Consider the following 15,938-nt stretch of genomic DNA (forward strand, 5'->3'; position numbering starts at 1 on the left):
GGAGTGGCCAATCACAGATGTTTTAGAAACACGTCAGAAGTAACATCATATCATCATTATCATACACATACATCAAAAATAGTGATTAATACAGTACAACACTTTTTTATTGCATTAATCACTATTTTTGACGTATGTGTAATTCATCCTGAGGTGTCACTATTTGACTATCATTTTGGGTACCGGTTTTGGGTATTGTTAATGTGTATGATACAGACATTTCACACACACTAGAGATTTCTAATTTCAATATGAAATAGTTTTGATAGAATCCCTTGTCTTTGAACTGCATGTGCGTGGCCAGTTAGCTGAACTCCTAATCATTTTCTCATGTGATTACGGGGGTCACTTGGTTAAAGCTACAGTGAGTTTGATAGGCACTTTTCCAGAAGGAGGAGTGGACATATATGAAACACTTGCAGTTCCCAGACAAACATGGCTGATTACCCACAGGAATGGGATTTCAAAGGCCCGAGTCGAGACCATTACAGAAGCAATTAAAGTGGGATGCGCTGGAGGCCCTGCACTCCGGCGCTGCAGCCTAATGAGCCCTAATCTGGTGAGCTGGTCTAATTAAGGAGTAGGGAGCTTGTTCCTGTGGGCACTGACTGAGCAGGCAGTGGTGTGTCATAGGAAAGTACAGCGAAAGTCTGCATTGTTCCTTTCTTCTGTCCGTTCAAATTAAAGCAAACTTTACACTCTTTGCATCGTGATTGCTTTCTGGCATGAAACTCATCTTCAAATTAACTTTTTTCATATGCCCATTTGGCACATATTTCTTCCAGAGCTAATTTTAGCAAGACTTTGAGGTCATATTGTTTGTGTGGCTTTTTCCAGAGAGGAGAAATGAATGGTAAAGTGAACCACACAGGCAGAGAGAGCAGGGGAGGCACACATGAGTAGCCAGCTGTGACTTTTCAAATTAAAATAGAGCTGGAGCACTCAGCAGCTCCTCATGCAGTCCAATTAGCTGCACATTTGCAGTAACAATGAGGCTTTTAATGGTAATGTTTCAAAGTGCTCTTTCATAATGACGCTGGGTGAGCACATTCCTTTGGTTTCTTCAGTCGTCACACCGACTCACAGCACGGCGCTGACAGAATAAAGCCTTGTAAGATCAGTTTTGTGTTTTCTAATTGTTATCAGAATCAGAATCAATGAACAAAATTCACAAACATAGGAACTTGCTTTGGTGATTCGGTGCAACATACAACGATGAACAATAATAAAAACAACATATATAGAATCAAATAGGACATGTATTGAAGAAAAACTATTTAAATTGACTATAAGATAAACATAGGCTTACTATGAACACAACATTTACAGATAGAGTGCAGACGGTGAACAGTGTAGGGAGTGATTGATTAAATTGAAGTTAAGCAGGTGTTAAGTGTTCATGAGTCCAAGTCCATGAGGAAAGAAACTGTTCTTGTAGCGGGAGGTTCTGGTCCGGATGGACCGTAGCCTCCTGCCTGAGGGGAGTGGCTTCCTGCCTGAGGGGGGTGGCCTCCTACCTGAGGGGAGTGGCTCAAATAGTCCATGTCCAGAGTGAGAGGGGTCGGCTGTGATCCGACCTGCTCGTCCCAGAGCCCTGGAGACGTGGAGGTCCTGCAGAGATGGAAGTCTGCAGCTGATCCCAAAGCAGAGCGCACAATGTGCTGTAGTTGCGAACTCCAGGTTGTTACCACTGCACCAGGACACCAGCCAGTCCACCTCCCTTCAGACTCATCCCCGTCCGAGATGAGCTCGATGAGGCTAGTTCGTCCGAAAACTTGATCAGTTTTCCGGAGTCGTGGCTAGAGGTGCAGCAGTGCAGCAGTTTGTGTATCCACATTAATGGCTTGCTTCTCTCAGATATGCTGAACTTTCTTATTAAATATAAGTTTTTACACCACCGTGAGAAATTAATTCATTATATTTGGGTGCTCTGTCCTCTGTTGGTTTGTAATGTTTGAAATTGTAATGAATAAACCAATTAACTTCAAATTAAAATCAGATTACCTCTATTGTATTGTAGACAATTTACCACATCCTATAGGCTATCATTGTGGGAACTTCTTTGTGTTTGACTTTATATAAATCTTGTTACAAAGATATTATGCAGATTGGCAGCTTTGCTTAGCTATGGCTGAATAGAGTATGGAGTGGAGAGTTGTAACATGTAATGCAAATGTAAATGTAAAAAATGCATATATCTATGTTGAAAAATGCTATGTAAATTTATAACAGGTCTATAGTTAATATTTCATCTCAAAAGAAAGGTGGCTATAGCAGGGGCACTATATATGTATATAATTTGTATTAAGATGTGTGGTCTACGTATTTGTGTAGTATTTGTGGAGGCATGTCATTACAACAGTATTGGAAGTGTTACAGATGTGATTGAATGCACTGAGTATAGGGAGTTTTTAATGATCCCAGAGCTACTATTAAACATTCAGTGCTGGAGGGCTGGGTGAGAGAAAACTTCCTTTTTGTCAGTTCACAAAAGTCTGTTGGTGATAAGACATCATTAGAGGCAAAGAATGCAGATTTATTCAACATGCGGAATTTGTTCATAAACCCATTACTTTGCAGCAACACTCTTACGCAACTAAGGATGTGCCATCTTTCACAACTTTTGTTGGATCAATATCCTTTGACATTTACATATATTTTCCGGTTCATCAAAACGTTAGAATTTCCCAGAATGAGTCATTTTTGACACATATGAAGAACACATATAAGGCCAATTGTCAAACATTGAAAACATCTCATCTACTCCTACTAATTGGTCCTTCTTGAATACGTTAAGCTAATTAGCGATATGCAGATGGGGCTGAGCTGGTTTGAGTGCGGCATGTGATGTGCCCCATGGCAGGAGAATAGAGGACCCCCGCTCTCCTTATCAAGATAGGAGGATAATTGCAGTTAAAGTAATTTGCATGTGTTAATGAATTTGTCTTGCTTTTCAAGCTCACAGACAGAAAGTAAATAATTGATTTCCTGTCACTGTAAAGACGGAACATCTATCAAAGAGTGGACAACAAATAACTGTCAGATCTCTGATGAACACTGTGCTCATGATAAGCTCAAGAGCATTGTGCTATTGTTATTGCCATAGTTATGTAAAAATTAGGAAATAAGTATAGTAGCAGGGTATATCACAAAATCTAAAAGTGAAATAACAGGAGCTGACTTAAAGATATCTTGTAAAGTCGAAATAGTTTTTGAATCCCTCCAAGCATCATCCAAACATAAGTGAATTTAATCTCTGTTTTCTCTCTCTCTATTTTTCCTTTGTAAATACAGCCAGTATGTGCCCCACTAAGGTCCAAAAAAGCCCCACCACCTCAAAACCCTCTAACAAGTGTCAAAGATAAGACCACAGATTCATTATTCCCCAAATTAAAACTAACGGTACATTTATTTAGAAATAACAGTTCTCATCATTATGTCCTTATTTGACAGTAATAGCCTTTTATTTACAACATTACTGTACAACACACGTTTTGATACTTTCAAGACCTATAGTTTTTAGAGTGCTTACAATTACCCCAATTTTGCAACGTATATTTAGTATTTGGACGTATAAGCGCAAGATGCTGCCATTAAAAAAGAGGGTTGTTGATGAGGCGATGGGGGGATGGGTAGTAATTTCCTCCAATCAGAGTACTTTGAATAATTAAACTGATCAAGTTAATTATCTCAATTAGGCTGATTTGACCACGGAACACTGCCATATGGTGCAAGGAAACAAAAAAGCGGGGAACTAATTAAAAGTAAAATAATGAAGATTTTAATTAACTGGTTCCCCAGACGTCAGCAAGTGGGGATGTGAAGTTGTAATTAAAAAGTCCTGTAGTGCTGGCAACATTCACTGCGTTCCTGTTTTAATAACGGCAAGGGCTCCATCCATCTAATTAAACCTGTAAATGAATTAGCAACAACCAGGGTCACACCCCGCCTTCTCCTGCAGTCCTCCAGATTGTTTCTCTAATTCTGTACTAAGAATATTGTACATGAGAATTAAGGAACTGATTTAACGTAAACCCCATTTCCTTGAGACTCAAGGGTCATTACAAATACAAACCAGAACAATTTATCTAACAATCTGGTAAATGATTATTTCTCTCTCTCTCTCTCTCTCTCTCTCTCTCTCTCTCTCTCTCTCTCTCTCTCTCTCTCTCTCTCTCTCTCTCTCTAAAGTGTCCATAGTGGCATAAAACCCATCCATCTTCTTTCACATATCCGGAGTGGCCATGGGGACATTCCGTCATGTACAGTTCTTTGTGTGTCTTCTGCTTCTAGTGTCGTCCAACTCCTGCTCTGTGCTGCTGCTAAGTAACCTTGCTCCCTGCCTCCACTCATTCACCATTGTTAAATAAACTGTTAAACCTGCCTCAGTCTCTTGACTAACACTGCTTTAGGGTTCAATCTGTAAACCATAACATTACCCAAAGCTCATGACATTAGGTGAGAGTAGGAACGTAGATTGACCCATCAAGCAAACCTTTACCTTTCGACCAAGGTCCAATACAGACTCAGAATATTACTAAACAAAATCAGTTTCATTAGAAACATGATAAATATGAACTCATTTTCCCTAAACCTCTGAGTTACTCCTGTACCATGCGTTTTCCCCATGTGTCTTACCTCTAGTGTGTCTCCTTATGAGAGCACGGTGCAGGGCTGCAAATTGCATCTGTTCCTAATTACAGAGTGCTAATGAAAGCATGTACTCCTGGTGGGTCTACGGAGGATCACCTAAGCACCTTGACTATGTCAGAGGGTAGAGCCATAAACTAAATTAAACACACAGACTCTTTGGACAAAATATTAGATATTGTAAAAAGCTGTGGGCGTACAGTTTTTGGCATAAATAATGAAGAGCTTACTGTAGAGTAATTGCTGATTGGCCAGTGTTTTGGAGAGACTGCGGTTGAAGATAATAATTGTGGTTAAATGATAGAAACCATAGACACACTCCACCTAGACTGCCTAATCACTTGAACTATTGCAATGTTTATTTTCCTTTACAGCTGGTCATTTCTGTGTCATGCAACAATTGTCCACAACCCTGTCCTTTCAGCGGCCCCACAGCAAGCATTTCATCTCACAGTTCCCCCTCAAATCAATTGTCCAGCTACAATATCACTAATATGCCTAACTACCTTGTTAAATTGACGAACAAGACAACAACCAAAGCAGAGGCAGGGGCCCTAATTAGACACCTAAACATGGCACCAAGGGTGTTTTATGGAGGAGCACTTTGGGGAATGTTTTAATGAGGAGATGCTGCTGAGAATAACTTCAGAGTAAGTTGTTAATGCAGTTGTTACATACAGACAGGGATATGCTTGAATTTCAAGGTGCTTTAATAGCACCATCACAAAATGACATACTCATAACTGTATGAATAATTTTCACCTTTAATCATATGAATATGATTTCCAAATGAATAGTGTCCCTTAAAGGTGCACTACGTAAACTTTCACAGTTCACTGCCTTGTTCTACAGTATTGTGTGTATTTCAGAAGTTATAGCTTTAAGATACTTTTTTCCAGATGTTTACTGCTTCGCTTGGTTGGGTCGGGCCTGTTGGGCTGCGGTTAGGTCCATTGAATTTATCCATCTATATTACAAGTTCACCAGTGGAGAGTTGATATTTCTGCATGGGAGCAGACATTTATAATGAGCTTAGACACTTACTTTGGGAACAATGTCTACGAAACTGAACAAGAACCGGGCTAGCCATGATACAACTAAGATGGCTAGCCGTGCTACTGCTCCGGCCCCTGCCTCCTCCCTCACTGGGTCTGGACCGTGCACCGGTCCTGAGACCAGGAGTGAGATAGACCCAATAATTATGGTGGCTCTGCAGGGGATACACTGCCTGTCCAAAAAAAGTTGCCACAGAAAAAACAGCGTACATTTGCTGTGGCATACTTTAATTAAGATTCTGCAATATTAAAAGATTTGTATCGAGTGTTGCATCATATTTCACCAGGTGATCTTGTATTGATGATGGGAGAGAGTGACCACTGCACAAAGCCTTCACCCGCTCATCACAAAGATTCTCACTGGGGTTCAGTAAATTAGTTTCTGCCTCTCTTTAGATGTATCTTATCATATCTTATCTTTATTCTGCTTGATGCCAATGATTTTCTCATATATTCTGACATCTTTTCGATGACCACTGGATTTGTCTTTCCACATGGTTGTTTCAGAAATGAGAAGCCACTCACTGCATTGTTGGGTTTAAATACCGTGTTGCTGCTGAAAGATCATGATCCATGCAGCAATTATCAGGAGGCTTGTACCTACTGTATTTGCTTAGTTTGCAAAGATAGATGCGGCACTGTGGAAATGCAGGATTTAAAATCCTAACTAATGAACTAATGAACTGGACAGATCAGCCACAGCAGCCGAAAATTAAATCTCTGAATTGACAAACCAGGATATGCGTCCTGACTGAGCAAGTTGATGGCCCAAAGAACCGTTATCACAGAGGTAATCTGCGGATTGTCGGACTTCCAGAGGACATTGAAGGGGAAGATGTGGTAACAATTATGGAGGGTTGGATCCCTGAATTTCTAAAACCTCCAACAAAATAAAGCTTGACCGTGCACATGGCTCCCAAGATGGCTCCCTGGCTCCCAAGAAGGCGCCGAACCATTATTCCCAACGTGTTATACTGAAGGTCCTTTAACTTCAGTGATAAACAGTGCAGCATGGTGGCATCCAGATCAGACCAGATCAGACCAGACCAGATCAAACGAGCTCCATGTCTCATTCTTCAATGACTACTCTGCAAAAGTGGTCAAAAAATGCAAAGCAAATCAAGTGAAGTCTCATCTGAGACAGAAGCAAGTGGATTTTGCTCAGCTTTACTCAATGTGGATTGAAACATAAAAAGAGTTACCACACCGGAGGAGGTATCTGCATTTGCTAATATGCCGGATCCCTGCACAATTTGACATTCCCCCTTTTTTCTCTTTGTTTAAATGATAGGTGTCAAACTCTGGCCCGCCAGACGTTTTAATCCGGCCCGCCAAAAATTTCAAATTAATATAAAAAAAAAAGCGATTCATAGAACCATAATTACACCTGTACCCGTTTTTATCGCTAAAACTACGCGTCCCACAATGCCGCCGGTGGCCGCCCCTCCCCCACGGGGCTCTGCTGCACTGCTGTGAGCTGCCGAGGGAGAAGTGCACTTTAAGCACTTTTGAGCAGAAGTTTAGTGGTGTGTGAGTTCAGGTGTACAGATAACTACACAGATGTGGAAATGTTAGTTAGTACATTTAAAAGTTTTTTTTAGATCTTGAGAAGTTTATTTTGTTATAAAGTCAAATGTTTATCTGTGTAGAACTGTAGATCAACTCTGAAGTTGTAATGCACATAAACTGAAGCACAGTGTTGGTGAAATTACACTTGTTTTTCTAAATACATTTCAGTTTATGAGAACAAACGTTTTGTAATTTTTTTTAATCAATCCAGTAATTGCTTCAAAACAGCGTAGGCTATATAAAGCTATTTATTTATTATATTTTTAATAGTTTTATGTTTTACGCTATGTTCGGCCCGCGACCCAGCCTGCGCGTCGGAATTCGGCCCGCGGCCCAAATGAGTTTGACACCCCTGGTTTAAATTAAAGGGACCTGGACTTTATCGGAGACATGTAAGTATTTTCCCAATGTGGACCATCCATTTTCTTCCGCTTATCCGTGGCCGGGTCGCGGGGCCAGCAGTCTAAGCAAGGATTACTAGAACTCCATCTCCCCAGACACTTCTTCCAACTCCTCCGGGGGGATCCCGCGGCGTTCCCAGGCCAGCCGAGAGACAAAGTCCCTCCAGCGTGTCCTGGGTCTTCCCCGGGGCCTCTTCCCGGTGGGACATGCACAAAACACCTCTCCAGAGAGGCGCCCAGGACGCATTTGGAACAGATGCCCGAGCCACCTCAGCTGGCTCCTCTCGACGTGGAGGAGCAGCGGCTCTACTCAGAGCTCCCCTTGTGTGACTTAGCTCCCAGCCACCCGGCCAAGGAAACTCATTTCGACGGCTTGTATCCGCAATCTTGTCCTTTCGGTCATTACCCAAAGCTCATGACCCAATTTCCATGTTCCAATAAATGAAAACGTTATATCAACCATACAGAGGGACTTTTTATTTTTATCCTAGAAAATGGATTTTCCTCCACTTTTTGGATCACTCTGTGGGATCTTTTAATTATTTTGGCAAAAGCTTTCTTTTTTGCAGTTTATTTGTGCTATTATGTTCTGTTGCTGTGGTCCCTGTGTTTGTGTGTTGCGTTCAACCAGGGAGTTTTAACAAGAGTAGATTTACAATAATTATTTAAACATGGTTAAGACAATGGCATCTGAAAAATTACCAATAGCATCTATTAAGGTTAATGAATTGGAACATCAGAAATGAACTAAACTTTGACTTTAATATTCCTCATACAGGGGAAAACATAAGAAGGGAGTGGCCATATTTATCTCAAGCAGAATAGCCTTTAAACAGAGTTTTGATGGCAGATGTGAACTGGTCAAAGGAACTATTAAGGGAAGTGTGTTAGTTTAATAAATGTATATGGTCCACCCGGAAGCGACCTCACTTTCTGTACTAAAGTTATAGATCTGATTGAAAACCCCTCTGAGGGAACTTGCGCGTTCAGCCGACATTAGCTGTCTCAAACTCACAAATACTGGTAAATCTATAAATAATACATTTCGCAGATTAACACATAATGTAGGAATGACCGATATCTGGAGAGAGATGAATTCTTATGTCCACCAATACACACATTTTTCCAACCCACATAAGATCTATACTAGAGTAGACAAAGTTTTTAATTTTCAACAAAGATAGGTCAAAAATCACAGCGATAGACTAAATCGACCTAAGTAATGATGCCTCTATTACATCACTGTAGATCTGGAACAAGCAAAAAAAAAAAAACACTTTGGAGATTTAATGCTCGTCTACTTAGTGACCTTAAATTTATAAAAAACAATGTCAAAGGACACTGAGAATTATACAGAGGAAAAAAAACAATGATGAAGTTTCTCACACTCTCTGAGTTGCAGCAAAGGCAGTTTTTAGGAGCAGGGTAACAGCTGTTAGCTCGACCAAAAAGAAACAAAGGCAGAAAAAAACGTAACGATTTACAGAACAAATTAAAGCTGCAGGAAGATAAACATGCCAAAAACAAGGATCCTCAAATGTTACAAGAAAATAAAAATGATAAAAGGGGAGATTAATGACCCGACCTCAAAGGAAATAATGTAAAATATGAGATCTACCAGGGGTTACCAATCTTTTTAGGGCCGAGCGCTACTTTATGATCACAGACTTGGTCGAGGGCTACATGTTCAACTAGCCTAAATGGGCCTATAATTACATTTGTAACCAAATTACACAACTATTAAACTGTGAGTAACTATTTGATATGTGCATGTGCATGTGTGGAGCATTTATGTGTATTTATGATGTATTTTAGTATTAAGTTGAAAACCCAATGTTGATTGTTATGTTAAAGGTGCCATAACATGCTTTTTTCACGTTTCGTAGTCTATCCTAAGTGTATAATTGATAATAATAAGGGTTGTGCAACACCCTTAATATAATAGTTAAGAAATATCACCCAGACCTTGGACCCCCTCACCAACCCGGAAATGCAGACGGCTTGGTTTGATATTCGCCCCCACCCTTGCGAAGAGCGATCTGGCTCCCCCGCCCAACCCGTGACATAGTCTCAGAGCGCGTGTGTGCCCCGCCCACCCGTGACGTAGTCTCAGAGCGCGTGTGTGCCCCGCCCACCCGTGACGTAGTCTCAGAGCGCGTGTGTGCCCCGCCCACCCGTGACGTAGGCCCCACAGCTGTGTGCTGTAAGCTCCGCGGAGCAGCACGGAGTGAGAAAGAGTCTACTTTGAGACTGAATAAAAACATGTTGATTCTACAGCGTGCGCAGAACAGATATATCTATAGATCTATATATATATATATATATATATATATATATATATATATACATATATAAAAGTCTTATGTCCATCGCGCTCTTATTTCCTGTTTTTTCGGTATCGAATAGAACTTCTCTCCGTTTATTTTCCCGGTTTCTGCCACATAAACCTTCACCATTGTGATAATAGTCAAGAGTGCGATATCATTAATGAAGTTTTGGGCCTCTTTGAGCCGTGTTTCGTCGTAAATCGAAGCAGAAAAACTCCGGAATGGGCTTGAAAGGAGACACAGCCTGCAGCGCGGAGCAGCGCGGAGGGAAGGGGGCGGGAGGCGAGAGGGGGGGGGGGGGGAGAGGGTGACGCGGTCTTGCCCCACCGCCCGTCAGTTTGGAGATTCGAGGAAAGGAGGAGATAGTCTGTAATATAGCTAAACACTGCGGGAATCAATCAAAAAACACTCTGGGTACATTTATGAAGCACAAATAGCAATGTAAGAAGGTTAAAAGCTCTGAAAAGTCGATTTTGCATGTTATGGGACCTTTAATGTTAAACCTGTGAGCAATAAAAACAAAAGTGCAAAGCAAATATAAGAAAAATATAATTGAAATTTGAGGTTAATTTGAAATTTAACCTTTACAACAGTTTCTCGTCCTGTGGCTCTGTTTAGACCTGGTTCAGTCCTGTGTGAGTCCTGGTTTGGCATTTTTACAGTTTTAACAACATATCTGATGCCAGCGACATAAGAAAATAAAAGACAGACTAATGTGAACGTTGTTTGAAATATCAAAAATAAATGAATGTGCTACAAGCACAGATATTCTCTTTAGAATCTGAAAAAAGACAAAAACACAGGACATTTCTGCTCCACCCAGCTTTAAGTTTGAATCTGAAACATGAGAAAACAAAATGGGTGGAGGTGTCAGGTGTGCAGTTTTTAGAGATGGAATAGTTACCCACAGTTTGCCCTTTGGGGTGTTTTCAACATTTGAGTATGTATCCTAAACAGTAAACAGTCTCCATTCATTCTCTTCATTGTTTTATAAAAGCCTCCCCAGCACTGCCAAACTTGTATTGATGATTTTACTGAGATGCTTTCAGTCGTATGCACAGACTTTGATGGTTTGGTCTTTACAGGTGATTTCGATGTTCATGTTGACAATATCTGACGGAAAAGCTAAAGAGCTTGATGCTGTCCTTGAAACCTTTGGTCTTACTCACCACGTAAGTGGCCCCACCCACAGCAAAGGGCACACTCTGGATCTTCTAATTACAAAGAGGGTTAATATGTCAAATGTTAATGTGGTCGATGCTGCTCTGTCTCATCATTTCTGCGTCTTCTTTGACATGTCTGTTTTTCCCAAACCACCGGCTGGTCCTGCAGTTGTTCAGAGGAGACATATAAATGATGGCACAGGTTCACTGTTTATAACTTTGAAAATGTCTCATGTTCTAATGTAAATCATTTGTTGAACTCTGTTACATCTAGTGTTTTGAATATTCTAGGCACCATTGCCCCTCTGAAGGCTAAAATTGTTAAAAATAAGCAGAAGGCTTGCCCTGATGATTTGGTCAGGGCGCCAGGCCAAACGGAAATGGGGCAAGTCAAAGCTCCAGGTTCAAAAAGAGATTTACAATGAGAAGCTGAACATGTATAACCTCATTTTATGTAGAACTAGGGAAGGCTATATTTTTTTTAAATGATTAGAAGCTGCAGTAACAACACGCGTGTCCTGTTTGCCACAGTAAACAGATAAACTAACCCTCCAGCTCAGCTGCCGTTAGAACTAATATACACTTCCAAGTGTAATGAGTTTGCGTTATTCTTTATTGACAAAGTTCAGGGCATTAAAAATGCTATAAATTCTACAATGCAAAAATAACCCTAAAACATCCTAGACACTTAGAGCTAACTCAAGGCACTGCAGACTGTTTTTGACATTGTCATCACACTCAATTTTAGAGTGATGTGCTCAAAACTCCTGCCATGGAAACAATACTTTTAGCAGCAAAATGATTTTTTTTTATTTTTATTCTTTTTTGAAAGTGATGTTATCTGAAGGTGAGTGTGGGTTTGCTTCACCGTAGATCTGACCTGTAACTTGAAGGAAGATCAGTTTAATGCCCTGTTGTGGGATATTCTATGCAAATAAATAAAATCTTCATGTTTCTTTGTAAAAACTGTTCAGTCGTGTGTTTTTATTCATATGCGACATCAATGATTATTCAGTCTTCAAGAGCTTAAAACGCTCTATTCTACCAATGGACGTCATGAGATGGCCTCCTGCATGTTTTTAAAAACCTCCAGGCTAAATTTTACTTCAAGCTGATTGTGTATTAAGTAAGTAAGTCAAGGCTTCATCCCCTGACCTGATCAGTGATGTTGTTTAATGATATCAGGAATGAAATTAAACCAGCATGATCTATGGAGGCTCTCCTTGAATTTACCCCGTGATAAAGCCGCCATCTGTTGAGTAAATAAAATTATTTATTTGCTGTGAGGTAACGTCATTTAATTTGATGTAATGTGATAGTCATCTGTAGGAAATTGCTTGTGAGCAACAAAATCCATCGAAGCATTATTGAATCAAAGCAGCTGCATGAACAGATGAGGCTGTGCTCAGCAACGCTGCTCACTTCCTATCATGTTACCTGTCATCAGCCCAACCAAATTTCAGGAAGTGAGCGAAGTGAGCAAAGTGGTTATTTGTACAGGAAGAATGTTCAGTGCTAGGACTGTGTGGAGCTTTGGAGTTTGTATGTGTTAAGTTAAGCTTATTTATGTGAGACGGGGACAATGCACAATATACATTAACTTTATCAGGAGAAATGCTTTGTACCAGGTTGTAGCTCAAGTGCCATTTCCACCTGTAGTTCCTGGGCAGCCCGATGTTGTTAAGTCCCACTGAGGGGAGGAGCCTGTTGTAAATGTTTTAGTGGTAGGGGAAACACAGGGAGAACATGCAATCTTCACATCCCCTGTAGGAACGCCATAGTTTCTCCCATCACTCTGCTCAAGACGTTCTTGAAATATTGCTTTCTATTTATCTAGGCTTGGGAACAATTAAATTGAAACATCTAAGACAACTGAGGAAACATTTATCTCTAAAACATCATTGAAATCTACTGTAAAATTGTCTGTATTTTAATTTATATAGATTGGAAAAGTAGTCAATGCCTGCAGTCTTTTTATGAACATTGAACCCGTTCACATTTGTGTCTCTTCTCCTTCTCTCCTGTGTTCACTTTCCCTTCTTCATCTTTCATTCCTTCATCGGAGCCAGCTCATTCAGCACTTGTGGCTCAAAATGCCTGACAATACATGTATGGTGAGAAAGCATAAAACTGTATATCCTGGTATGTTGAACTGAGAATAAACTTTTCAACTGATGCCTAATTTGATTATGTCTATGAAAGTTTCTAACAACATTGACTGCAACTTTTCTCAAGAATGAATCTGTATTTGCTGTTGTTTTTATTCTTGTGTGGTCACTGTGTCCACAATTGATCCTAAAATGCACCAGAATTCAGATTCCCAGTGGTGACAGTAAAGGGCAGCTGTCCTGGTGGCAGGCCCAGCAGGGCGTCAAGAGGCCACTCTTTACCAACTGCTGATACAAATCTGTGCTGACATTTCATACTCTTCTATCTGAAAGAGCCCAATGTCGACATTACAGTAAACATTTCATAGGCCCAAGTCAAATTGCTCTTTTTGATTGTGATTCAAGCCAGATTTCCAGAGACCCATGGTTTGGGAACATGACAAAGAGTAGGCTATGCTTTGGGGCAAAGTAAGAAATAAATATTTGGCCTGGACAAAGGACCTTGTGAGCTAAGATTCTGAAATAATTTCTGCATCACCCCCCCTTTTTATTTTTTATTTTTTTTAAATGAGAAATATTATATACATTGTCACATTATCAATAAAATACTTTTTCTGAAATACTTTATAATGCGAGCTAACAATCAATATATTTAAATAATTAATATGTCTGTAGCCTAAAGAGGTCACAAGATGCTCTTCCACTCCAATGTCCATAAATCAAGATGCTTGTGATGAGAAGAATTCGGTAGAGGAAAGTGCATATGCAAATCATGTGCTTTAAAAATCTCTGACAGCATTTTTCTACTATTATGAGAATTATTTGTTGCACAGTGTGTTCACAAAATCTGGACACCATTTAGATATATTAAAGTTGCTCCACACTGCTCCCTGCTGGTAAAAAAAAATTGGAACTACTGTAGTTTCACTGTATATAAACTGTCAATGTTTTTCATGATCATTGTATGCACTTATCAACACATCTAATCATCGTCTTTTCACAGGTCTGCCTGTTATTGTTTTTCATCCAACAAACAAAATACTATTGTGAAATATTTGTAGTTATATATTTATTAAAACGAACTAAATAACATTGATACATCATACATCAGAAGAAAAAATGAATAAATAAAATAAAAAATAAACCAAAAACAACACCAGTATTTCAATGTGTTTTAGTAGGCCATATGTTTTTGCATTAATTATTTACAGTATATTTTATATACAATGTCCATTGTTATATATATATATATATATATATATATATATATATATATATATATATATATATTATTAAAAAAAATCCATACACTAAATTATAAATTAATTTAGTGTATGGATTTTATCATACAATTTTCATTTTAATTAATATCATAATTATGTATAATAGTGTATTCATATATTGCTACCCTTTTACTTATTGTATAGCAGATGCATGCATGCTTCCAAATAGAAAATTTTAACCCAACCGTTTTAGAATTTCCCATCTCTTTTTATGTTTTTTTAAATCACTATGCGTTTCAACCATATACGCTTCCAAAGTTAAATATCTACAGATATATATTTTCAAGGAAAATGTATTTGTAGCCTTATACATAAACTGTTTACCCATTGAGATAATTAAATTATTATGTTTTTACAATTTTTAAGAGATGCTAAATCTAAATTGAGAACCAAACCAATCTCAAAACACATTTTTTCAACTTGCATCCAAAATAAAGCCACAATAAGGCAGTGCCAGAACAAATGTGTAGTGGAGTCCATTTCTAAACAACAAAAACGGCATTCATCGGCCTCTGACATATTCCATCATTTTAACATTTTCTGTGTTGGAAGGAAATTATATATAATTTTGATTTGAAAGAAAGTGAAATATTTTTTTATTTAATAGCGTAATTTTGAAAACTGTATTTAATTGATATATTGATATGAAAATGTCAAATGCCAGTGATTTCCAATCTAGGGGTCCCTAAAGCATTACAATGGGCTCCCAGTGCTTTTTTAACAAAAACTGAACTTCTAGAACAGAGGTTCCCAAACTTTTTAGACTGATACCCTCCAAACTCATCGTGCATCCAAATTAAACTGTCTTTAGTGATAATTTCCTAAACCAAGTTGCAAAACCATTTAAATGGGCGTTAGTTGTGTTTATTTGAGTGGCTTATTAAGTCATTTGATATAATTTCACATAAACATACAGTTTTAAATTACATTAAATACAGTGTCTATAAAATCAACATCCTCCAAGTCATCTCACGATTCTTATTCTGTGATAAAATGTGAATATATGAGTATATTTCTGTGATGTATTTTATCTGCATAATAGTGATATTTTATCTGCATCATTAGTCTAAGAGAAGAACAGGTGTGTGACAAACTGCATTTGTTTGTGAAGGTATCATAAAGATGGGCCAAAGAATGTTGCCCCAGGGGGGCAATAGCAAAGTGCCTTGATGTGAAGCTGACCAATGAGAAATGTGACCCGCCTATTCCAGAATATCTAATAAAACCAACCAGCATGGGAAAAAACAGGGTGAGATGCGGGGGTGAGACGCAGGAGGATCACGCAGGCTGCTTACCACAGCTTGCGTTATCAGTCCCCGCGTTTTCTCCCATGCATGGCATACAAATGTCTGATGTTTCTGTGTCGTTTCATATTCTAAGTT

The sequence above is a fragment of the Eucyclogobius newberryi genome, unplaced genomic scaffold (genome assembly GCF_026437365.1).
Source record: "Eucyclogobius newberryi isolate DKJ021-1_F unplaced genomic scaffold, fEucNew1.0.hap1 SCAF_2, whole genome shotgun sequence".
In the NCBI taxonomy this organism is placed as follows: domain Eukaryota; kingdom Metazoa; phylum Chordata; class Actinopteri; order Gobiiformes; family Gobiidae; genus Eucyclogobius; species Eucyclogobius newberryi.